We start from the raw sequence: 27467 nt of genomic DNA on the forward strand, positions 1-27467 counted from the left end.
GCTATCTTCATTATATGCAGATCAGATCCTATCTTATTATGGTTCTCTAAGATGCTTATACTTAATTCTGCTCTTTGGGGACGCTGGAATGTCAGGCAGGTCACATTAACAAACCTCTGCTTATCACTGCTGGCAATGTTGCCTGATGTACAATCCTCACTTTTATAGTATGTGACATTGTATAATGTATATGCAGTGATAAAAAATTGTACTGCAAGAGAAACTATAGCAGGCTGTAACATGCAAAGAAATAGAACGCATTAATTACAGCTATGTGTTACCAGTAAACACTGATTGCAAGCTCTTCTGGCTAGGTCCTATTTACCATTTTTTGAAAGTTATTTGTAGAATCCATGTGATTGGTAACAGGTGTATAATAAATACATGTGAATGGTAACAGGTGTATAATATATACATGTATATGGTAACAGCATAGTACTGGGTGATGCATGTTCCTCACAGTGCATTATTTGGTCATATAAAAGTGATTTCTGTGTGACATGAGACTTGAGGAGATCTGATCTGCAGAAATGCATGTGGTGTCCATTGAATGATGTCCGTGGATTGTGCTCCTTCCAGAGCATTAGAGAAGCCAGCAGCACACACTCTGCAGAGCTGTGACCTTTTACCTACTTTTTCTCAGGCAGCCGCCGTCATGTGGTTTAGTTTGGGGGGTTGGTAATGTCAGACGTCACGCCGGGGGCGGGGCCAGTGACAGGAGAACATGCCGCTTTAGGTGCCCTTGACAAAAATGGGGGGGAGGGAATGTGGGTGTGTGTAGCACTGTAGATATAATAAGGACATGGGTTGGGATAATGGAGGAAATATACAAATGTGACCTAGCTAGTAGCTGTCTCCGAGCAAAGTCCTTTCAATCCCTGTCCGTGTGTTGTAATTAATGCATGTGATATGTGCTGTATGCCCCCAGTCTACAGTGCTGCTGTGTAATAATACTACTACTACTCTAAAAATAGAATGTGCTTGTATGGTATCCTCCCCGCACTATACTGCCCATACCTCAGTAAGGGGGGATTTATCAAAGCTTTGAGAGAGATAAAGTACTAACCAATCAGCTCCTGTCATTTTTCAAATATACCTTATAAAATAACAGAAGCTGATAGATAAAGTACTAACCAATCGGCTTCTGTTATTTTATAGGCTATATTTGAAAAATAACAGGAGCTGTTTGCACACTTGCCTACACTCCCGGTACGTCTGGGCGCTCCTGGAAAAATGGGCAAACCGTCCGGCCACCGTATATTCTTGGATCCCCCCGCGCACACACCCGCAGTGGGGGAAGGGGAGGGACAATGACGCGATTTCCACTGAATTGCATTATCGTGGCCCCACCCCCTGCTTCACAATGCCGGTGTTTTTGAATTGTGTAGCGGGAACGAAGCCACGGTGACGTGAACGTGCGGTCACACCCCCCCCACTCCATCTCCAATGCAGCATCATGTACCTGACACGCCCCCTTATGCTGCCCCTGCCCCCCCCCCCCCCCCCTGCTGTGCGAGCCTGGCAGCCAGAGCCAGAATGTTAGCAAGTATGGCTGATTGGTTAGTACTTTACCTCTCTGCACTTTATTTCTCTCCAAGGCTTGATACTGTATATCTGCCCCAAAGAGGCAGATATACATGTACATTGTACATGTTTCATTTGGGGGAATTTAACAAATTTCCATGGCTTCCTTCAGTATGGTCATCCGGTGACTGGGGAAGATGGTGGCTGTCTCTCAAAAGGAACCGAAGGTTTGTCTGTGACAAAACAGGTGCAGCACAGAGCTCGAAACCCTTTCTGTCTGATATAACAAACTCTGCATTAGGTAAAATGAGTAGAGAAAGTGGTATGTGTATATATTATAAACCAAAAATGTGTGTGTATATTGTACTTGCTTACTCTCAGAATGGCCGGGTGACTCCCAAAAATCGGGTGGTGCTGCCGACCATCCGGAAAAGTAGGCATGTCTCCATTACCCTTCTTGACCACCTGAACCTCCCCCCCTCCCCCATTGACGTCCCCTTCCTCCATCCGCTCTCAACCTCCCTTACAGTGGGCGGTCTGCAGGGGGGAGGTCGATGACGCGATTTGCAGTGAATTGCGTCATCGTAGACCCGTCCCCACTATACAATACCGGTTTTCTCTGTACTGTATAGTGGGGTCACGTTGACACGATTGTGCCACCGCGCACCCCAGCACCACCAACTTCCCTGGCCGCCACGCCCCCTCTCTGTCAATCTGGCCGATCTGGCTGCCCCTTCCTGGAGGAGGGGGCAGCAAAGTCGGTAAGGATGGTGTATACATACTAGTAAAATTGGCCTGGCATCTGACAAACAAGGAAGGCCATTAACCATCGATGATTAACCACCGATTGTCGATGGTTTTGCCATCGATAGGGGAGAACCAATGGTTTTCCATGATCAATGGCACAGAGCCCGACAATGTGATATTTTTCTTTTTTTTATCTTTCTCCCTGGCTGCCAGGACACGGAGTATAGCTCCGCCCTCGACGTGGTCCTTGATGTCCCACCCCCTGACTGCGATTGGTCTGCTGCCCCTTGAATCAGAGAGCAGGAATGACCATCGGTGGGTGAACCATCAATGATTCCCCATTGATAATTTCATGCTAACGAGGTTAGCCATCAATGGTTAACCTACCGATGGCCATCCCTAATGACGAGTCCCCTCATCCCACTTCCTCTCCCTGGGGGGAGGGGTTAGGTTTAGGCTGCGGGGAAGGAGGGTTAGGGGTACAGTTAGGGTTAGGTTAGGCTTACTTACCTTTAGGGGTCGGGATTGTAACCTGGTTGAGATGCCGGTGTCGGGATTCTGACTGCCGGCATCCCGTACCCATCCCCTACGGTCTTGGCTAAAAATCATAGGCCGCATGTATAGTTGTTTTATATTTATTCAAACATATAAATGTGGAGGAGAATGCTGGTATACAACCTCAAGAACGTGTGTGTGGGGCGATTCAGTTAGCAGCGAGTTGGCTAAAAATTGCTTAATGCAGGCTAAAAAAAAAAAAACAGCGGCTGTGACTTATCGCTACTTAGTCAGAAATCCCTGAGTCTCAATGGGAGTTAAAGCAGATTTTTGATCGCAGCTCCAGACTAGGTGAAGCAGGGAAAAATCCTTATTTAAGGCAAAATGTCAGGATACCCCTCCCAATGATCAGTAAAGTTTTTAAATCGGCAAATATGGCCAATAAATACACCATTTTTATTTTTTTTTAAAGCAGAAACATGGGTATAATGATGTGGTGCATATGTTGGGTGTTGTAATGATGGGAAAGGTGTTTTTGAGTTTTTGCAAGTGTTTTTGTACAGTGTATACACTTAAAAATTACTATAAAGATATTTTAATGTCCCCAAAAGTACCCTAAATACTTGTATTTGCTGAAAAACACTTGATGGCATAATGTTTTCATAATTTTAAAAAGTTGCAAAAATCAATCATTGCTTATGGCCAGTAGCAGCCTTCTTCTACACTGTCCTCCTATCTTATTTGCCACTTTGTTTTCAGCATGATTTCCCCACTCTTTCATGTACTTCACATAGGTTGCACACTGCAGTATTAACATGCAACATTTATTTATTTATTTATTTATTAAGTTTCCATTGCGCTTTACAATTGGAAACATTTATAGAACAAAACAGGGTAATAACAGACAGACCTAGAGGTAAGAGGGCCCTGCTTGCAAGCTTACAATCTATAGATATTTGAGTCTTGCCATTTCTAATGTGTTGCAAGGGAATCTGGAGTGCGTTTTATTTATTTATTTATTAACAGTTTCTTATATAGCGCAGCATATTCCGTTGCGCTTTACAATTGGAAACAGTTATAGAACAAAACAGGGTAATAACAGACAGACTAAAGGTGCGTACACACAACGATTTATTGAACGATTTAACTATAACGACATCGTAATCGTTCAAAAAATTGTTCAGTGTAAAATGCTAAACTATGAATGATTATCGTTCATGCGCGTTCACGTTTCTCGATTGTAGTTTGTAGTTCAGTCAGACTGGCCAACTGAACGATTTTCAATAGAAGTTGCAACATTTTTCCTTCAACACAGAAAATCGTTTATTATGTAAAGTAAAACCAACGACCTTGTAAAACGATTTTTATTCACTTTTTCAAGGGAAAAACTGAACAAAAATCGGATACCGAAAATCGTTCATTACTTACATCGTTGTGTGTGTACGTACCTATAGAGGTAAGAGGGCCCTGCTTGCAAGCTTACAATATTCCACAAAGTTGTGTAATATTAATGCACAAGCACTAGACATGGAACCCGCAACTAATGGAATCGGCCCATAGTGTGTGCATTTCATCACCATATTTAAATATCTGTTAAATTACATTGTTTGGGCTAGTGCTAGAAGATATACAGCCAATTATCTTAGTAGTATTGTGTAATAATCCCCATAGGAACAGCTTGTTCGCATGTTTTATGTTATGCAATGGCTTCCTGACACATTACAGTAAATTACACACCCACCCCAATAAAAACAGATGTGTATCACTTTTCATTTCTGCAGGAGTTGGCAGTGGAATGTGTTGTATTTACTTTTCTGTAACTCATAAACTTGTGTCAACGTCCTCGTGGCATTGTAATAGAAGTACAGTGTTTACAGTAATTGTTACTCCTAGTGAACTGCAGTAATGATGAATTGTTAAACACAAGCTGTTTATAGTTAAGTGGAGTGATTATTTTAGAAAAATAAATACAAAAATCCTTCAAACAGCTTTCAGCTGATTTATTTTATTTATTTATTTTTTCTAATTCATAGTCATCTGTAGCCATCTTCATTAGGTAGGTGTAAAATTTGTCCCATTAGAAGTACAGTCTGAGACCCTAAAGCTGGCCCCAACTAGACCAACTTCCATCCAACCAGCCAACTTGTTGATTGGTTGGAATAAAAATCTGGTAAGGTATGAAAGCAAATGACAATCAGCAATTTTCTCCCAAATGCCGGAAAATGAACAAAAACTGTTGTTTGAACAAATTGTTTAGATCAAACATTTAAAAAACTTGTCTGACGACCATTTTCATCTGTTTTCTGGTATTTAGGAGCAAATTGCTGATAATCATTTACTCCCATTCCTTACCAGATTTTCATTCCAACCAATCAACAAGTTGGCTGGTTGGATGTAAGTTGGTCTAGTGTGTGGCCAGCTTTAGTCTACCAGTTCTAAAGCTAGCTAATGTACGCCCACAAGGAGGATGACATAGTGACAGGAAAACATAGGAAATTATTATCGATAAGGAAATTGAGGCCAAGATTTTTGTTCTTGATCCATCGATCAGATAATCGAAAGAATGCGTCTGTGGACGGTTTTTAACAGTTTTATTGGCGAAACGCTAAAACGATCGTTCATACACACTGTACAATAAATCAGGCCGATCACCCGATTATTGGCAATCGGCCCAATAATTGTATAGTGTGTAGCTAGCTTAAGTCTGTGGAAGAATAAAGTCCAAGGGCTCCATTTATTAGCAATACTACTTTTGGCAAATTTTGTTTAGTATCGGTGATGCTAACGAATATACCACCTGTATTTAACATTACTTATCCCTCAGGTAAGGTCCCACAGTGTCTCCGTCCTCGTCCTCTGTGTTGCTGGCTGACATCTACAGAGAAATGTGCATCCGTCTCAGCATGGTAGCACCTCTTATGTTTAAAATGAGGGTGTGCAGTCCAAGCCCCCTCCTCCTTTCCACTATATTTGTGTATATATTGTGTACTTGAAGGCTGAGACTCCTTCTGCTTGCTATTTGCACCTTACCCATCTGCTCTTAGGTGTTTTTAATCAGTACAGGTCCTACAAAGCTGTCTACATTTTAGTGTGGGCACTATTATAGGTAAGTCATGGGTACATAGACATAATGTGCCAGTATTGGGGACCCATCTTATGGGGTTCACCTAGACGTGGTGGATGGACAAACCTTTTTGGCCAAACATGTACTAAGAACCTCACTTATACTCCATGTTAATTGTAGAGTTTATGAGGATTATTTTGACTATCATTGTTAGTATTTTGTGTGTGCACCTGCATTCTATGTCCCCTGCATTGTACTACAAGTCTCAGCATGGTAGCACCTCTTATTATGTTTAAACTTAGGGTGTGCAATCCAAGAACCCTTCCCCTTCCCACGATATTTGCCTTGTAAGCGATAATGAGAAGTGGCTGTCGGAGGCGGTGCGCAGAAGTAGAGGGCGAGAGCGAGATGAGAATTACTATGTGATTTTGTTGAGGGCTTTGCTGGTGTGGGTGAATAATTTAAATTGATTTTTGGAGGACATGGGCAGCCAGAATGGTGCTTCGGATGTGGAGTGACTTAATATGGGTACACACTAGACCAGTGGTTCACAAACTGTGAGCTGTGGCACCCTGGGGTGCCTCAGGACACTTGCAGGGGTGCCTCAGCTTGGTGGTCCAGCACCAAATCAAATTATTTATTATCAATGTAATGTAAATATGTGGACAAACAGAAGCATAGGCCTGTTCCCCAACACATAACTAAACCGAAGGATTACAGGTCAGCAAAATGAGAAATTCAGAAAAAAAAAATTATTAACAAACTTTTGGCTTAGGGGTGCATTGAAAACAATACTGATACTTGAGGGCGCCGTGATTCAAAAAAGTTTGGGAACCCCTGCACTGGACTATTTTTTATTTTTTTTAACGATTTGCCTATTTCTGACAGATCGGAGCGACAAATTGTTGAAATCGTCCAGTGTGTACACGCTATGCGTGCTCCCACGGGGTCGTCCTTCGCCTTTTCAGATCTGCAGTACAAGCTGCTGAATCTGAAGATATCAACGATTTTCTGCAAATCGTGCAGTGTACAGACAACCAGGCGACATGTTAACTTTATATCTTAACGATCTAACGACTAAACGACGCACAATATATCGTTTGGAAGATTGCACAGTGTGTATTTACTATATTGTGTGTGCCGGAGTTCAAGGGAAATCGTGACGACCATTGCGTTGTTTGCACATTGTCTAATGTGTACCCCAGCTTGACCGCTGCATTTAGGATGGGGTGAGAAGGGGTTGCCGTAGCTGAGGTGGGGGAAGACAGAATAAGTTAGCGTTTTGGTAAGAAAAGAGCGTACTGTAGCCCTGATTCAGAGCCGGACGCTCTGACAGAGCGCTCGCTCTGAATCAGGGCCAGGCATTTTTTTTTTCAGAACGGCCTCCTGGCCGCTCGCATAGCTGTGGGTTACCACCCAGAGCTTTAGTGAGCAGCAATGATGATGGTCGTGATGGTCAAGACCATCGCGACCATCGGGCTTGCGACGAGACCCTTGCGGTAGGGTCTCGTTGCCGCAAGCCCCAGAGAGCTTTCGGCTCTAACAGAGCCGAAAGCTCTCCCACTGACATCACTTGTGATTTCAGTGGGACCAGCCCCAGACGGTAGGCGTTCCCATGGGAACGCCTTTGTCTGGGCAGCCACGCCCCCGGCCCGCCCACAAAAGGGAGCGTGCTGTCACTCAACATCGACAGCACGCCCCCTTTGGTACGAGACCCGGAGCGACGGATTGCCCGTCGCTATCCGGGTCTCGCGCATGCGCACGACAGAGCCGGCTCCGTCGTGCGCACTGGCCTACCATCGACCCAGTTGCGAGCGCACAGCGTGGTCATGAAAAGTGGGCGTGTCTATAAGACGCGTCCCCTTTTCGTCATACTTGGGGGCGTGCCGGCACTTACGGACACGCCGGGTAGCCCCCAAGCAACGCAGACAGTGAGAAAATTACTTTAAGCCATTTTGTTTCGGTTCATAATCTTTTGTATACAGAACCCAAGGCTGTCTCCAAATTGTTAAACTGATAAAAAGCAATTTCTGTTTGTTATCATCCTGTCGTTAATGTTAATCATCTGTTAGGGTTCTTGTGATGTACCTATTTGTATGAAGAGATAAGGGGAAAGTCCGGTGCTGAATGCAATAGTTGAAGTGACATCTGCTGCCCGGATAGCGGGGAGCTCCCAGTGTAGCCCCAGAATTCAAGCAAATGTATCTGATGTATAAGTACTTAAAATAAATGGGAAATCAAAATTTGGTGGGTAGTGTCATATCGGTGCAGGAGGGGGAAGGGGGTTGTAGATCTGTGTTCTACAGAATCGCCTACCATTAGTACATAATATTCTAATATTCATAGCACCTGACCTGTATCAATGTGTGTTCAAATGTTTTATGATATCCAGGACAAAGAGTAAAAAGAGAAACAAAACAAATAGTGCATTCCGTGTGGATTAGACGTGATGCTGACCTGATATAGGTGAGGGATCAGCCTAAAGTAAATCGAAGTGGAAAGTATTCTTCCATGTGGATAATTGAAGGACACACATGCACCTCTTGGCAATGTGGTTCCCAGACGGCTGCCTGCTTCACTGGAGAAGACTTGCAAACTGCATTAGAGTGAGCCATGGTGCCCATGTAACATGATGGGGTCAATCCAGTTAGGAGCGAGTTTGTAAAAAAGGATCAGACGTTGCAGCATCCTATACTAGATCAAGATCCCATAGTGCCACAGATGGCGTGATACAAAGTGTAATAGCCCCTACACACTACACAATATCTTTAACAATTTGTCTGATTCTGACAAATCGCTAATAATGTATAGTGTGTATGCGCTACATCGTGTAGTGCTCACTCCTGTGGGGTCGTCGGCCTCATCGCCTGATCTTATGTGCAGCATGTAAGATCAGGCTATGCAGCTGACGATCCCATGCAGCGCTATGCGGGTGGGCCGGCATGACGGGCACCAGATCGCCCAGTGTGTACAGACCGCCCGATATGTCGACCCGTTGGCGCTTGGATCGACATTGCTGGGTACACCCATTGTTTAGTCTGTACCCAGCTTTAATTCTCTTGCTTACAAAAAAAAAAATCTGATAACATTCTGTTATCCAAAAAAGAACAGTGCAATTACCTGAGCTTTCTGGGTAGTGAGAGTAAGGTAGTGTCTAAATCCCCTTCATGGGGAGAACCCTGACGTCATCAGCCAGTGTCCAGCGTCATTCTCTGCCATCCAAGTGGGCATAGAGGGGGAATATAACCATGTAGCGAGCCACCGTGTCCGAAGCGTGGCGAGCGGATAACAAACTTGTGTAAGTGGGGACAAACTACTTTTTTAGCTGGCTGTCATGGGCGGGAACTGCACTTCCGCCCTCACTCACGTCACTTCCAGGTCCCTAGCACGAAGGGGAAATACAGCCAACCGTGAGAGTAAGGCCCTTGTCTAATACAGCCTGGACAAAATCAAGAAATTGTGGAATGGCAGCAGGCACTGTGTCAAATACTTTAGGATTGCACTAAAGAATAAACCTGTTCCAAATTCTTTTTCTGTAAATTGTAAGATCATTTTTGTTTTCTGACTTCCAAAGTAAATCAATTACTTTATCAGAGACTTGCTTGCATCTAACAACCACTGAGTCTTGACGCCCTCAAAGACTAGTTTCTTGGTTTGGAATAAAGAATCGACCCCTAGTGCTAAAAGTCTATCCAGAGTGGCCGAGGTCAAGGCTACAGTATGCCAGAGACTTTCTGCATACTGCAAATTATGGGCAGTGCAACCAAAATGGAAGCACCACAATTACCTTTACTGCTTCTTTTTAGATCATCTGTAAAATTTGGACAATAAGAGAAAGAGGCAGGGCCAGCGCAATACGGTAAGCCAGCCCTGCGAAGCAGGGAGGCGCCGCCACTTTTTACATTTGCCAGTGGGCGCCCAGCAGCTCCTTCCCTGCAGCCGGGGGGTGGGGGCTCACTCCTGAGCTTCGCCTTGCGGCTCTAGCAGTGTGTGAAGGGATAGATGTCTTGACGTCTCTCCCATAATGCCATGCATGAGGAGCTGTCAGACGGCGGGGGGAGCAGGAGCAGGCCTTTAGGTAAGTACAGTGTTGTGTGTCATTATGTATATTGCACAAGGGGCACTGCTACTGTGGGCATTGCACAAGGGGCACTGCTACTGTGGGCATTGCACAAGGGGTGCACGCTGTCCCTTTATAAAACAAAATGAGAGGAAGGGTGCACATTTATAGTTTGTAGTGGGCACTGGCCCTGGAAAGAGGGTCCACCCTAGTTTGAAAGTCCATGGAATTGGCCAAACGTTGAGTGTCTGCGTCTCCACATTCTTGGAAACCCTGTCACATTTAGGACTCTATGGAAGCTGGTCTAGAAAAGAATCATTACAGGGTCTTTGGCCTCGGTTTATCTTCCGGATTCCTGAACTAATGAAAAGGCTATTTAAATTTAAATGTGCCGATATCTTTATGCTCTTAGTGCTGGAGAAAAGAGCCTACAGTAGTTCTCCTGCTCTCTGACAAATGATGGGTTGGGTATGATGAAGTCGACATACATCTAGTCAGTATCCGGGGAACTCCCTATTCTGCCGCTGTCGGGGAATCCGAGAAATCCAACACGTTGGACAATTATGGAAATGGTTGAAATCAGCGAGTTGGGGATTTTTAACATTTTGAATTTTCCAGATTCCTCAATGGATCGTCCAGGATCGGTGTTTTTGACACTTTGCTTGTCGACATTTTAACAATGTCAACATCATAACTGTCGACATTGTGGTGCCAATGTCGGCCTTTTGACTACATCCCACAAATTATGGAATTTAATTCCTGTAACTCTGAATAATTTCACTAAACATAATCACTAGCAGGTGTTAATATGCGATTATTCTACTGTGGACCTGCCACCTATGGACACAGCAAATAAGGCTTTCCTGCCGACTATTGCTAGAGCCATCTTTCTGGATGAGAAGGTGATTATATCCACTGAACCATTACAAAGGAATTCAATGCCATTTTAAATCGCGTCAATGACTGTAAGTAAATATGGGCTATTTCTACTTCAGGGTCCATAGGGTATCCACAGGATACCTTGGGGTATAGGTGTGACGTCAGTCGCAGGGCACCAAAGAGTTAAGCTTTCAGCCTCCCAGGATGCACTAGGTCCCCCTCCTATACCCCGCCCCCGGGCCAAGGCACCTCAGTTTAGTTTGGTGCCCGGCCGGAGTCGGGTGCACCTGTTGGAGTGGGGGCTAGAAGAGCCCCTGAAGCTTTTTCTTCATGCAGCTGTGGCTGCACATCTGGATGAACAGCATGGACAGTCAGTCCTGACGTCCATGCTGTCTTCCCTACACCCCGCCGGTACCAGAACGCCGGTACTGATCCGGGGATGCTGGTGGGCGTCTGGGGTCACAGCTAGCGGTGACCCCAGATGTTCCGGACCATGGCCGGATTCAAGGGGGACAGAGGTAAGCAGCGGGGTTCCGCGGTGGGTCCCCGCTGATCACATGGTCCTAAGTCCCCAGGCAGGGGGCTCCCTGGGGACTGGCTGCAGCGTGGAGCCAGGCGACCAACCTGCGCTTCCACTACCCCCTGGGACAGCGGACCGCAGCAGAGCGGTAGCGCTGCGGCGTCCCAGGGGTTAAATGCATGCCAGGGGAGCGCGCCTTCCCTGTCTCACAGCCGGCGCCTCCCCCGCTGCACACAGCCCTCTCTGCACTGTGCTGACTGGTCCTGTGTCAGCGCTCCTCCCCCAGGCCAGCTTCTCTCTGCTCCTCGGCGGCCATCTTCTCTGCAACGCATGGTGAACGCTGCTGGAAGTCTGGAAGGAAGCATCGTGGTCTGGGTCCCCCCGCATACCTCTCCTCCGCTGTGGCTCAGGTCTGTGTATGCAGCGCTGTGTCCTACCAGGCCCTGTGTCTGTGTAGTTGAGTGATCAGCGCTGTTAGTGCAGGAATTGTTATTTCTCTGCATTGTATGTGACTGTGCTAGCGCTGCCTGTAACTTTTCTTCTCTAAACTGTCAGCTTTATTACTGTCCCTGTTCTTTCTGCTAAAGCCCTTGCGGTGCGGTGCTGCAGGGTGGTTTCTCGCCTATTTAATACTTAATTGGTGAGAGAGGTCACATACGTGGTGCCATCATGTCTGAAAGTGATTTTCCCCTCCGGCTACAGTGTACCACGTGCAAAGTACCGTTAGCGGAGGGGGAGGGTAGCGCGGAGGGCCTTTGCCGGCAGTGTTTGTCCATGGCGCGGCCTATTACGGTTACAGCACCGGTACAGGAGCCGCCCTGGGCTTGTTTCGCTCAGGCGTTAACAGCTTTAGTGGGCCAGTTAGCTCCGCAGCCCGCGTTTACTCCGATGGGTTTGTCCCAGCAGTCTGTGGTGTCGTCACCCATGCAGGGGTTCCCACGACAATTGGTGGTACCCCACAGTCTCCCTATTTCCCCGCTCCCGGGTTCTCAGGAGCCAGCGTGGGTTAACTCCCTGACGAGTTCTGTACAGCACTTGTCGGATGTGTTGCAAGGGGAGTCTGTGATGCGGCCTCATAAAAGGCCGGTGGCGTCTCTGTCCGCTCCTTATGAGGATGACGAAGGGACGTCTGATGATGGGGAGATTCTGGATCCTTACGATCAGGAACCTTTCCATACTAAGGACGCTGATGCTAAGTCCAAAGTATATATTCCTGGACTTATTCGGGCGGTCCGCACAGCCTTGGTGATTGAGGACGAAGTTCCCCCAGCGGCTAAATCTAAGTATGCCTTTTTCAAAGATGTGAAGGGCGATGCCACAGTCTTTCCTCTTTCGGGTCAGTTGGTGGACCATTTAGAGGAGGCGTGGAAACAACCTGGCAAAAGATACCAGCCGCAGAGACGCCTGGCGGTGGCTTATCCGTTCGCGGATAATTATTTTGCTAAGTGTGAATCCCCTCCACAGGTGGATTCTCACGTGACCCGTCTTGTCCGTAGTGCCACATTGCCGATGCCATCCATGTCCTCCCTTAAGGATGCTACGGACCGCAAGGTAGAAATCTGCCTGAAGTCTGCTTATTCCCTTGCAGGGGGGGCAGCACGGCCGGCTATGGCCATTTGCTGGGTTGCCAGAGCGATGGAGCGCTGGGCGGATTCATTAGAGGCTTCTTTTGAATCCGACTGTCCGGCCGAACAGGCGGAGTTGATTGGCAATCTCCGTGATTCGGCCACCTACATCAACGAGGCGGCTCTAGACATTAGTACTCTGGTGTCTAGAATTTCTTCAGCAGCGGTAGCTGCTCGTCGCACCTTGTGGCTGCGATCCTGGAAGGCGGACGCAGATCCAAGAAAGGTCTGGAAGCGTTGCCGTTTACCGGAGAAGTTCTCTTCGGTCCGGATCTGGATAAGATTGTGGCCACGCTGGCGGCAGCCAAATCTGCTTGTCTCCCGTCGGCCGCTGCTCCTTCTGGTTCTGGACCATCGTCCTTTCGGTCATCTAGGGCCCAGGGCAGGCCCAAACCACAGTCGTTTCCTCGACAGGCTGGCCCTAAGAAATCGGTCAAGCCCCGGAAACAGGCATGGAGTACCAGACGTCCGGCCCCCAAGCCAGATGACAAGCCTGCGGCCTGACGGTCCGGGTCTCCCCTTGGGGGATCCCAGGGTGGGAGGCCGCCTGCTGCAGTTCTCCCGGTGTTGGTCGTTCACTACGACAGACACTTGGGTTCTGGAGGTGGTCTCTCACGGGTACGCCCTCTCCTTCCGGCACAGACCCCCGGCTCGATTCTTCACCACGGGTCTACCATCAGACCGGAACAAGGCTACGGAGCTGCGGAAGGTATTGCACACTATGCTCCAGGCTGGAGTTATAGTGCCTGTTCCATTCTCCCAGAGGGGCCAGGGTTTCTATTCAAATCTTTTTTTGGTACAGAAACCCAATGGGTCATATCGTCCGATTCTCAACCTCAAAGCACTCAACAAGTCTTTGCGGGTCCCGAAGTTTCGGATGGAGACCCTACGGTCCATCATTCTGGCGCTGGAACCTGGGGACTACATGGTGTCATTGAACTTACAGGACGCTATGGCGGTCATGGCGGCTTCTCTGCGGCTGCAAGGAGTCCGCATGTTGCCGTACTTGGACGACCTGTTATTGGTGGCAGGATCTCCAGAGCTCCTGTTACACCACTTGGACCTGACCATTGCACTGCTGCAATGGCACGGCTGGCTAATCAACTGGCAGAAGTCCACTCTAATCCCGTCTCGGAGGATTCTGCATCTTGGAGCCTTATTGGACTCGGGACAGCAAAGGATCTTCGTGACGGAGGACAAGATCTCTGCTTTACAGTCAAGGGTGCGCAGTTGTCTGCACAGCCGCCGGGTGTCCTTACACTCGGCGATGAGGTTACTGGGCTCCATGGTGTCGGTGTTCGACATGGTGGAATACGCCCAGTTTCACTCCAGACCTCTGCAGCACCTGATCCTGTCCAAGTGGAACGGGCTGCCTCAGTCTCTGAAGTTCCAGACGATTGTGCTCACCCCGGAGGTTCGCCTGTCCCTTGCGTGGTGGTTAAAGACGACCCACCTCAACAAGGGACGTCCGTTCTGGGTTCCAAATTGGGTCCTGTTGACAACGGACGCCAGTCTTCGGGGCTGGGGAGCAGTTTCGGGTCCACACTTGTTCCAGGGCAGGTGGACACCGACAGAAGCGGAGCTTCCAATAAATATCTTGGAACTCCGTGCGGTCTTCAATGCTCTCCTGCAGGCACAGCGGTTTCTCCAGGGTCACCCGGTGCAGGTCCAGTCGGACAATGCTACCACCGTGGCCTACATAAACAGGCAAGGAGGAACTCGCAGTCGGGCGGCTCTCGTAGAGGTCTCTCGGATCCTGGTTTGGGCGGAGCGCAATCTTCCGGCCATATCAGCGGTCTTCATCCCGGGAGTGCTAAATTGGGAGGCAGACTTTCTAAGTCGCCAGGACGTTCATCCAGGGGAATGGTCCCTGCACCCGGACGTTTTTCAACTACTGGTGGACAGGTGGGGTCTTCCAGAAATCGACCTCATGGCGTCCCGGCACAACAACAAGTTGCCGGTGTACGGGTCTCGCACAAGAGACGAAGGGGCGTCTCTGGTGGATGCTCTGTCCGTCCGGTGGACGTTCAGGTTCGCATACCTGTTCCCTCCGGTCTCCCTTCTTCCACGGGTAATCCGGAAATTCAAACAGGAAGGAGGGACGCTCCTGTTGATAGCTCCCGCGTGGCCCAGACGGCACTGGTTCTCAGACCTTCAGGGTCTGTCCGTGGACAGTCCTCTGCGGTTGCCGCTACGACCGGACCTTCTGTCTCAGGGTCCTTGTCTTCACCCGGACCTGACTCGGCTGTCTTTGGCGGCGTGGCTGTTGAGACGGCCATGCTGAGGTCCTGGGGGTTTTCCAGCTCTGTGGTGCGTACCATGTTACGAGCTCGGAAACCGTCTTCCGCGAGGATATACCATCGCGTGTGGCATATGTTCTTCCAGTGGTGTCGACCGAGAGGTTATGCACCGCGGGAGTTTCGTCTGTCTCGGATTCTCGCCTTCCTGCAAGCGGGACTAGATCATGGGCTTCGCCTTGCTTCTTTGAAGGTACAGGTTTCGGCCCTATCTGTCTGGTTTCACCGTAGGATTGCTACAATCCCGGATGTGCGCACCTTTATGCAAGGTGTTCTCCGTATTCAGCCGCCCTTTGTTCCACCTGTGGCGCCTTGGGATTTGGCTGTGGTCCTGAGGGCTCTCCAAGGACCGCCGTTTGAACCACTGGGCTCAGTGGATATTAAATGGCTAACAGCTAAGACTGTTTTCCTTCTGGCCGTTGCTTCAGCCAGACGTGTTTCTGAGTTAGGGGCTCTTTCTTGTAGACCCCCTTTCTTGGTTTTTCATGGGAACAGGGCAGTGCTCCGCACTCGGCCCAAGTTTCTTCCCAAAGTTGTTTCCCAGTTTCATGTTAACGAGGAAATAGTTGTTCCGGCCTTTAACTCACCGGGTCTTTCCGTGGGTGAGGCCTCTTTGGATGTTGTGCGGGCCTTAAGGACTTATGTTGACCGCACTTCTTTGTTTAGGAAGTCGGACGCTTTGTTGTCCTCTATGGCTTCTGTAAAAAGGGTTGGCCTGCTTCAAAGCAAACTTTGGCAGCCTGGATCCGTATGGCTATTTCTGAAGCTTATCTTCATGAAGGCCTACCGGTCCCTCCTTCTCTGAAGGCTCATTCCACTAGGTCTGTGGGTCCTTCGTGGGCAGCTCGACGTGGTGCCTCGGCAGTTCAGATCTGCACGGCTGCTACGTGGTCTTCTGTCCATACCTTCGTGAGGTATTACTGGTTTGACACCTTCGCCTCTCAGGATGCTTCCTTCGGGCGGCGGATTCTCCTTTCTGCACAGGAGCGTCCCCACCCTTAAAGGATACTGCTTTGGGACATCCCCAAGGTATCCTGTGGATACCCTATGGACCCTGAAGTAGAAAATATGAGATATGGTAAGAACTTACCCTTGTTATCTCTATTTCTACGAAGTCCATAGGGTTCCACAGGACTCCCGCCCTGTCGCACCTGTGCTGCAGATGGGCTTTGCTCTGGTCACCGGTTTTCCGTCTCCCTCTGGTGAGAATGTGATTCTTGTATGTGTCCAGATCTTTGTTCTCTCTCTTCCTTCTCCTCCTCCGGCCTATGGCTTGGTAACTAACTGAGGTGCCTTGGCCCGGGGGCGGGGTATAGGAGGGGGACCTAGTGCATCCTGGGAGGCTGAAAGCTTAACTCTTTGGTGCCCTGCGACTGACGTCACACCTATACCCCAAGGTATCCTGTGGAACCCTATGGACTTCGTAGAAATAGAGATAACAAGGGTAAGTTCTTACCATATCTCATATTTTTTTGTCTCTACCCATACTCTGTAATGATATGGGATGTACTTCCGTAACAGACTTGGGTGAAAATCAGGAGTGTGTTAAAACCTAAAAATATTTATTACATTTAACCGTACAAGTATCAGGAAAGTAGTTATTGAAGACCAAATGATATAAACAGAAACTTTTATGGCTTGAGCACATTTTACAGTTAATTATCCACACAGAAGAAAATTTTCCATATTGGATTAGATAATCCCTCAATTATACTCGTATCAAGTGGAAAAAAATCCTTTTTCACATGGCCTAATCCATACGGAGTGCAATTTTTGTTTTTGTGGTTTATTTTTAATTTTGTCAATATCTTGTATTTGAGAAAATATTTGATCACATAATCGCAAGCTATGAATGCAGCTATACCTAGGTCAGTCTAGAAACCAGATTATTTGCAGCCACTACTTTGATGTTACACACACTATTTTGATTTCTAGTTTTTGAAAGTACTAATGCGCCAGAATCAATGGAAGTTTGATATTTCTTTGTTTAGCTTTTTCATGTGGATCTTGATAGCTTAACTGGAGTTCTACAATAAAGCGCCCAGCTCTTCGGTAAACTTGTGTCCTTGGATATTCTCACCAAAGGAGCAGTTATAATAATTGCCATTAGGGGTTTTACAAATATAGTGATGTTTATTAGTACTGACATTTCCTAATGAGAATAATACATGCTGTTATCGTGGAAACCAGCCCAGACTATCTAGCACTAGGGCTGATTAAGGATCTGGGTCATGCTGCCCGTTTTTTGCAGAATTTTTTTTCTTTTATTCCATGGCCTCAGCCTGTATGTGGTGGTGAGCGGATCAAACACAGAACTTGGAGATTGTTTATGGAACTGAACAAGCCCACAAGTGTGGTATCCTCCTGCTTTAGTGAGAACCATCTGACCAACCTCCCCAGAAGCTTTAGATCCTGCGCTAGAAATGTTTGAGGTTTTCCTGATATCCCAGGACTGTGCGGACCAAGCGAATAATATTCGCACTTCCTAGAGTAGCATTTTTGTCATTTCAGTATAGCCATTATATAATGGTAAAAAAAAAAAAACCCTCACAATTTTCAAACGTTCAGCATGGATGCTGCCGCACGGTGTTGTGTGTTACCTCTCGCAGCGCTGATTCTGCTCGCACCTCCACCAGCCTATGGCGGAGCGAACAGATCACTCTACCATAACAGGCCATTATAAGGGCAAAAAGTCTGCAAACCACCACTTTTCATTTTTAGATGCTTTAGTAAAGCTATCCCTCAGACTTTATGGCTACCGAATAACAATGTCTACATGCCTGTCTTCAGTAGTGGCTTTACTTGGGTCGCCAAGGACTCTCCTGGCACAGTGTGGATGACTCGCACATGCGTGTCATTCACCACCCCTGCTCGGAGACAGCATCCGGGGGAATTAAACCAAAATAGCAGAACAGCACTGATATTTTGGTGTCACTCAGTGAGGTACGCACCCTCCTAGTGACGCCACTGATCTTATAATAGCATATGGTTCCATTGCCATTTTTTGTTTCCTTGGGGATGTGCTTGATGATAATCAATGCAGTCAGTAGAGTTTTTCTATATGAAGAGATACATTTCGTGGTGAATTCATGAAACCATATGGATGATCGCTTCAATTTACCAGACTTATCCCTTTTATCTGATTTCGGTCTAGTTATAAATCTAATGGCTATTCCTCGTCTTAAGGTGCATATCCACTACACGAGTGTAGAATGACTATACGATTACAACATAATTGTTCACCATCCTGTGCAGTGGATAATGTGCCCACAATGAACGATATGTCGTTTAGTGCAGGCACCTCCCTCATCCCCGAACATGCTCAGCCTGTCGATATCGGCAGGTTGCCGTGCATGTTCAGGCGGTGACAGATGCCGACAACGACCAGCGGGAACTCGCGTCGCTGGTCGATACCGGTATATTCACTGCACGATTAATGAACGATCGATGTTATTGTTCAATCGTTCATTTTAATCGTGTAGTGGATATGCCCCATTCATTATAGATGAGATGAGTAAAAACAGTCTGGTTGAAAAGTGTACAAGAAACCAAAGCTGCAGACTGGAAGGGTCAGCTCAAAAGATGAATCTGGTTTGGCAAAACTGAGTCAGATCATTCAAATTATTTTGAAAGCGCTTTATTTATTTTCATAGAAGTAACAATTCAATGCCGTTACAATTTCTTTGCTTTCAATTGTACTTTGGAAAAATAATACGCTCAAGATGAACCTTTCCTTTTTTCTAGTAAGGTAACAAGAAATCACTGAAATTTGAGTTACAGTTCAAATCCCTGTTAATCTATTTTTGAGTTACATCTGTCATTTGCACTTTGGGTACACGTTAGACGACCTGGCAATCTTGCCGATGGTCGGAGTGATCCACCATCGCCCTGGACCATGCAAGATTGCCGGTACACATTATTGAGCGATACCTCGTTCCGTTCTTCATCACACTGCACAGCCCCGCATACATATCGTGTGATTGGCCGTGCAGCATGGCCAATCGCGTGATATCACATGTGGCCCGCGGGAGTGTGCAATTGTGAGTACACCTTATATGATGTGCCCGATATATCGTTCCAATCTGCCTCAAATTATATATCGGACTATCTATCGTCTAATGTGTACCCAGCCTTAAGCTGCATACACACACAACGATGTTAGTAACCAACGATTTTAGTGAACGATTTTCATTGATTTTTTCCCTTTGAAAAAGTGAACGAAAATTGTTCACTAAAAATCGTTGGTTACTAAAATAATTTACGATTTCGTTCATCGTTTATCGTTCATTCTGCACAATATGAACGATTTTCTGAAAGAAAATCGTTTGTTGGACAGTCAGAATGGATGATAAACTACAAACGTGAACGCGCATGAGCGATTATCGTTCATCGTTCAGCTTAAAAAGATGAACGATTTTATAAACTATTTAAAGATAACGACGTCGTTATAGTTAAATTGTTAAAAAAATTGTTCTGTTACTACGGTGTGGATTTTCTTGAATTGGAGATGTTGCCCATAGCAACCAATCAGATTCTACTTAAAATGTATCTAGCACCTTCTAGAAGATGATAGCTATAATCAGATTGGTTACTATGGGCGACATCTCCAGTTCTAAAAACCAGCACTTTAGTAAATATACCCCTTAGTTTCTCAATATAGCATAGCACCTTCGCAGCACCACAGGTGTGCTACTAATAGGGACATTGCCAGGAAGCAATATGGAGAGACAGGAAGTAGGCATCAGCCAAATCACCTGATGGCGAGAGCTAACTGAAAAGAAAACTGGTTCAGTGACAGTTGTTGGGAAAAGTTACCAGAGGATTGATAGTAACCTAGGATGAGAATGTGAGATGGTGTCACAGCAGGAAGATCAGCAGTGAGGGACAAGGAGAAGTGGAATAAACATAAAGAAAGGTCTGAAGTAGTTTTTACAAGACATCGATCTAAAGTCAGAGGGCCTGATTCAGAGCCGGACGCTCTGACCAGAGCGCTCGCTCTGAATCAGGGCCCTCCTACCTCATTTTGGAGTGGACTCAAGGACGCTCGCATAGCTGTGGATTACCACCCACAGCTATAGCGAGCGTCCATGATGATGGTCGCGATGGTCAAGACCATCGGGCTTGCGAGGAGACCCTGCGGTAAGCCCAGGAGTGATTTTGCCTCTATCAGAGCCAAAATCACTCCCGCTGACATCACTACTGATGTCAGTGGGGCCGGACTCAGACGGTAGGCGTTACCATCACTACGGCATCACTACGATCGGGATGCCGGGTGCAGGTCTCCCGGCGTCGGGGAAATGCCGGGCGTCTACATCTAGACGCCCGGCATTTCACCCTTGCCGGGATATGACAGTCCGGAAGCCGGCTGCCAGTATTTAGGCAGTCGGCTTCCTGATTGCATACCCTGAGCGATGTACCTCGGGTACACATTAGAACGAGGTAATGAACGACGGAACGATCCCCCTCATTATGTCCTTCATTACCTGCAACGGGGCCACATGCGACATAGTCTGGTTGGACGTGCAGCACCGTCGAATGGACAATATCGCATTGGAGCGCGCATATTGGCCGTACACACTGAGCGATGCAGCCGATATGTCATTCCAATTAGTCCGGAAACTATTTATCATGCCGACATCGTCTCATGGTGTGTACCCAGCAAAACACCTCTGTACAGCTGGTATGCATTGCTAATTGCAAACGTTTATGGATATCATTTACTTAACTAACTATATGAGATTGTATTCTGTTGATTACTTACTGTAACACTACTTTGTTCATATATAGGCCCGTATTCAATTTGAGGCGAAAAGTCCGGATCCGTGATACTTTTTTGCAGATGACGTCATTTTCACCTGTTTTGCTTTTACCCCGTATTCAATTTGAAAGACTTTCCGCTTAGGCGGAAAGTCAATGCAATGTACTAGGCGAAAAAGTTTCGCCTATGAATAGCAGGCGGAAAAAAGTGCAGACTTGGGGTTTTGGGGTGCAACGTTGCGGGAACCCCCATGCAGCCTTCAGACAGTCCCCCAAAGGTAAACTGTCAAAAAAAATAAAAACACTTAAGGACACGTCAAAAAATGACTTTGAAAAAGGTGGCAAAAAAAAAACATTTTGCGGTACAATTTTAAAAATAAGCGAACTTGACACTGGGGGGGTCCCCAAGTATGCCCCAAGTGTTTTTGTGATTGCAGGTGCTTGAGGCAGGTGGATTTTTTACGATTTTTTGAACTTCGCTTTAGCAACTTTTAAATATGCTGACCCCCATTTTCAAGTACCCCAAATTTGCTGGGATAACTTATTTTCTGGAAAAAAAACTCCTGAATACTATTCTGCATCACATATAGAAAAACATTATTTAGCAGCTATTGCGCCCGTTTAAAAACACCAAATACCTTCAGCAAGCCAAATCGGGGGGTACTATAGGGAACCCCCATGTTAGTGCATCTTTTGGGGGGTGTCAGACTGATTTCCCCAAATCTGACAGCACTTTCTGCCTGTTCAAGTAATGCCGGGTCCCGTTTTCGCGTACTTTCCAATTGAATACGGGGTAAAGCGGGCACGCGTGTGATACTTGTCTGCCTACAAAACAGGTGAAGTAGGCGAAAAGTCCGGGCCGCAAAAAAGTATTGCGGCTCGACTCAAATTGAATACGGCTCTTAGCCTGAAATATTTACTTACCCCCTATTCCATTTCATTTCTAGCCTTCATTTGTTTACATACTTGCCTGAAACTTTATTCCTGATACTGTGTCCTTGGTGTATATTTACTATAGTGATGTTTTTTAGAAGTGGAGATGTTGCCATCTGCAACCAATCAGATTGTAGCTATTATATTCTAGGTGTTAGATAAATGTTAAGTAGAATTTGATTGGCACTGTAGTAAATATACCCCCTTGTGTCAGGGAGTTGTGATAATAGTGCAGCTTGATGCCGGGTACCACATAGTCATCCCTAGTAGACCCCTGATTGTGGTAATCCCGCCCATGGTGGTCCACAGATGTGAAGGTTCTGCGCATGTAGACAGGTGAAAAGAGCCTATATTATTAGGTCAACAAACACCCTTTAAGAGACTGAGAGAGGGTGTGTAACAATAGTTATAGGCGGCAAAGCATTTTTCTTGCCCAGGCACCTGGCTGCTCTCTTATGTTAGTATATAGATAAGCTTTTAATTTATGATAATTTACCAATATAACATATATTTGTTATGACCTGATTGTATCATCCACTAAGGGGCAGATTCAATTCTACACTCATTTATCAGCCAGTCACAGTAGGCTGTTCCTGCTCTCACCTCCTCGTGCAGTGAGTAGCATCGGGCTTCTGTGACCTAATGCTTGAAGCCACCGTCAGCCATTCTGGCGGCTTCCGTATTAATTGAATCAGTCCCTAAGAGTTAGATTGTGAAAGAAGCAGTGATGTGAGGTTCCTGCCAGACGTGTGCAGGAAGGTTTGTATTGTGTAACAACACTAAGCAACAAACAAATAGGCACACTCCATCTAGTCAGCTTGTTTTAAGCCGCGTATCCACTAGATGATAAATTAGATGATGTAAACGATAACAATATATCGTTCATCGTCCGCAATATCGTCCGGTGGCTATGCCGTCAACGACCAGCGATGCGCGCTCCCGCTGGTCGTTGACCGCATCAATCATCGTCCCTACTTGCAGGGCAACCTGACGATATCGTCAGGTACTGCAAGTACGGGGATGAGGTAGGGTGACGTCATTGAACGATATATCGTTCAGTGTGGGTTCTCAATGTAGTTAATGACATTGAACACATCACTGCCGGGGAAACACTAGATGATATCGCTCATGGTGCATATCATCTATTGGATACCCGCCCTTACTGTTGACTTAGGGGTTTATGTATGAAGCAGTGAAAAGGGTTGAGAAGTTGGCCATAGCAACCAATCTGCTCCTAACTATTATTTTATAGACTGTACTTGATAAATGCTACTTCAAAGCGGATTGGATGCTATTGCCAACTTCTCCAATGGGCCACTTCTCCATGCTTTTCACTGCTTGATACATAAACCCCTCAATACTCAATACTTAATACTCAATGCTATGTGATATTAAGGGCTCTATGTACTAATAATCGCGGACTAACCGTGTTCGTCTATATCGCCGGAGATATTGTCATATTTAATGGAAATATCCCCGCTATGTACAAAAGGGAACTCCCAGGGACAGAGGTTGCAGTAACCACTGTCCCAGCAGGTTATATCCCGGGCAAAGAAGTCAGACTTCTCCAGAGGAAGCTGACACTGCGCTTCAGGAGTCGGATGGGGACTGGGAGCGAGAGATCAAAAAATCTTTCTCCTGCACCTGGAACTTCATAGGCTTACAGTAGTTTACACTATCTGAATATGTAAACTACCGGGGCTAAGTACATAGGAGTCAGATCGTAGTCCCCTTTAGTAATAGTGGGGACTGCAATCTGAAGTGTTAATTAGCACTTTGCCAGAGAGGTCTGTGATATCGCCTGCATTGTACCAAAAGTACAAATGCATAGGAACAATACATTAAATTATGCAGAAACTGTAGTTTCTGCATGATTTTATGTAACAAACAGCTTGATACATAAGCCCAAAAATGTCTTTATTCTGTTAGACGCTACCACATAATTTTGAAATCCATTCTTGCTAGCGACAGTATAGCTTGTAAATTGTTAAACTTCTGATATAAGTTTTTATTTTAGGGTTCCCAACAAGACATCGAGTTTTGCAGCATATTAAACTTGTTTCTTATGGGACACCGTTAGTCCCTTCTCCAGATTCAAAAGCCCCAAGCTTTATTTAAAAATATAAATAGAAAAAAAAACGCCACCACCCACTTTGCCTTCCACACCGCGCACAAGCCACTACTGTATTGGCCATTCCATTGACTAACGGCTGGACTTCGCCCCTGAAATAGGGGGAGATATCTCAAAATATCTGTAATGAATAAGTTGAGGTGGTACTCATAGCAACCAATCAGATCATAGCTATCATTTTCTAGAATATACAATATAAATTATAGCTAGCATCTGATTTGTTGTTATGGCAACACCTTCATTCTTCCTTTTTATAGAAGTTTCGATAAATCTCCTTCATAGGGCACGATTCAATTCAACGCGAATTGAATAGTGCAGAGAAGAAGCTCCCGAAGCTATTCAATTCAGCGCGCTTATGTTGGAGAATGCTCGTTCTCGCGTTTTAAACATAGTGTTTCGTTTCCGCAGCACTAAGGGCAGAAAAGAGCATCACGCCTGTAGTTTTATCGGATTTCTGCTCGCATCCCAGGAAAGGTGCGAGAAGAAATCCTTAGTCGGGCTTAACAGCGCACTGAATTGAATGGGCTCCGGGAGCTCCTTCCCGGCGCTATTAATTTCGCGTTGGATTGAATCGAGCCCAATGTTTTGAATATTGGATGTGTAATTAGGTATGACACTATAAATTATAACTGCCACTAAATTTTGCTCTCCATATTTAGAATTATAAACAGATGTATCCTCATACACTGTTGCTCAAATATCCCCTCTCTACTCGCCAAGGCCCATGTGACTCTGCTTGTGCTTAATGGATTTTTTTATTGCATCTTTATTGGCCAAAAAATCATCATAGTCGTGATGTGACTAAGACACTACAGGTAAATCTGTATACGGAGTGCTATGATTTGGAGCATACACACGGTCAGATTTGTCAGATGAACGATTGAACGATTTTACCAAAGCTTTTGAACGAATGAACGATTTTTGTCTGCATTAAAATGAATGGAATCGTCCAAGTCTGACTGCAAACACATCAGATGTCAGATATCGTTATCTGACAAACGGGAACGCGCATCGTTCATCGTCCATCGTTCAGGCATGTCAGATATGTCAGATTTTCCTTCAGATATGAACGATTGAACGATTTTTTAAATCGTTATCGTTCAGATCTGAAGAAAAATCTGACCGTGTGTATGCACCAATACACTGGCTGCGGCTTTTTTCCACGCCACGTTACCGTTGTGCTTCAGTTACACAGTTGCGGACAAGTGTCGTATATCAAATTAATCAGTGCAGTCTCCTGGTGCTTCTTAGTCTCATCGCATTGCGACTAAGACACATTTTCATCCGAAAAAGATGCTTGACGCAAGCTGAGTTGCGCGGCACCTGGTGGCTCATTCATGCCAGGCGTCTCACGCAACATGGCATATTGAGGATCCGTGTATGAGGACACATCTGTAGATCAACTTTGACAGTCCTAGCTCTAGGAGATATGGGTCAGCAATTCTATACCTGATGAGTAAAGAGGTTCCTTATTAGCTGCGTCTGAAATGTCTCAACAAATATTGAGATGTGGGAATGCCAATGGCTACTATGTTTCCAGGCCACAGCCCTGTATAATCTCGGCTACACCGTAAGTGATGTGACCACCACTCCGTACCACCTATGCCATACCCACTTTTTTCAGCGGCCTTTACAGGAGGATGTAGGCAAAATCCCGGCTGACTTAATCCCGGTTGACATAATCCTGTACTCAAAATCCCGACACCCATAATACGGACATGGACGGATTACAGATACGTTAAAATCCTGAGAATCAAGTTCCAGACATTTCAAACTCCTGGCATAGACAAAATCTGGGACAATGTACGTATTTTTATTTATTTTGTTGCACAGCTGCCTCCCATATTGGAATAACTCTTATTAATAAACACTGGGTGTTCAAGTTTTTAGCAAATAACAGATAGCTATAGTTTCCTCATAAACCCATATTCACAGTAATTGACGCTATCTGCTTAAAATTCGCACAAACAGTGTTTAATAACCTATTACTTGTAGTCCCATATGGGTGGCAGTTGTGCAACAAAAGAAAAATACCTACAGATTAGGGATGTGCAGGCTCGGATAGGTTCGAGTTTGCACGTGGAGTTCGGATTTTTCCCTCCAAAAAAACGGAACTCAGAACGAGGCAAAACGTCATCTTACATGGACGAACATCATCATTCCTGGACAAAAGACCAGGAATGATGATGTTCGTCCATGTAAGATGACGTTTTGCCTCGTTCTGAGTTCCGTTTTTTTGGAGGGAAAAATCCGAACTCCACGTGCAAACTCGAACCTATCCGAGCCTGCACATCCCTACTACAGATGTGTTCTCCTAAACCCATATTCACAGTAATTGAAACTATCTGCTAAAATAAGGGCTTATGAGGATACATCTGTAGGTATTTCTAATGTTGCACAATTGCCCCCCATATGGAGTGTAAATACATTGTCAGGATTTTGAACGTGACAAGATTTTGTCCATGTCTGTATAGTGACCTGTCAGGACAGTATGTTGATATTCGTGATTTTGTCCATTTCTAGCTTATGTCCCTATCAGTATTTTGGGATGCAGTCAGGAAGCCGATGGTCGCATAGCTGACCGCCAGCATCCTGACTGTTAAATCCCGGCAAGGTACTAATAACAGGCGTCGAAATCCCAACGCCTGTCATTAGACCTATGCCAGGAGCCTGACGCCCGGCATGCCGTCCGGGAGGGTTAGGGTTAGGCTAGGGGAAGGGAGGGTTAGGTTTAGGCACTAGGGGGGAGGGAGGTTAGGGTTACTAACCCCTAAAGGAGTGTTAGGAGAGAGAATAGGGTTAGTTATACTTACCTTTTGGGGTTCGGGATCTTCACCCCTGCCGGGCCTCTGTTGTCAGGTATTACATACTGATTCCAATATTTTGACTGTCTGTCAAAATGGTTGCCGGGATTAAGACCTGGTCAGGATTTTGGTTCGGGTAATTTGACTGACAGGATTTTGACTATCGGGATATCATACCCAACCCTTTCCAGGACCACTAGGGAGAATGTTAGTAGTCTCTGACGGATAATGTGCTAGCCCTGTCAGAACTAGGACAGTCCTGGGAATACCAGAACCCTTGCTGGGGTATGTAACAATATGTTCTCATTGCTCTATCTTATGTATTTTACTCCAAAGACTTTAGACCCACAGCATTACCCATGAAGAGCAGAGGAATGTGTTCATTATGTTAGCATGACAGGTTATAGCAGAAAAAACAGACAGTCAGCTGCCCTAATCATTATTTAACTATTTTTATGTACTTGCAGTTATACACCATAAACAGAGAGCACACAAATTGCAGATACAAGCTTATTTATTCACAGGATGTAACAGCAGTTTAGTTCTAGTTACAGTAATTTGAATTTCAGATGTTTGCAAGAGGAATTACAGATGTGCTCATTACAGTGGTATGTCTGTATGAAATAATGTG

The 27467-nt window shown here is 45.9% G+C and overlaps 1 protein-coding gene across 2 annotated transcripts in view; it reads left to right on the plus strand.

Moving 5' to 3' along the window:
- Window positions 1-27467, plus strand: part of LOC148479628 (carnitine O-palmitoyltransferase 1, liver isoform-like) — a 74503-nt gene that overhangs the window by 361 nt on the left and 46675 nt on the right. The gene's annotated exons all lie outside the window — the stretch shown is intronic.

Source organism: Taudactylus pleione, unplaced genomic scaffold (assembly GCF_031769625.1).
Source record: "Taudactylus pleione unplaced genomic scaffold, aTauple2 ptg000619l, whole genome shotgun sequence".
In the NCBI taxonomy this organism is placed as follows: Eukaryota; Metazoa; Chordata; class Amphibia; order Anura; family Myobatrachidae; genus Taudactylus; species Taudactylus pleione.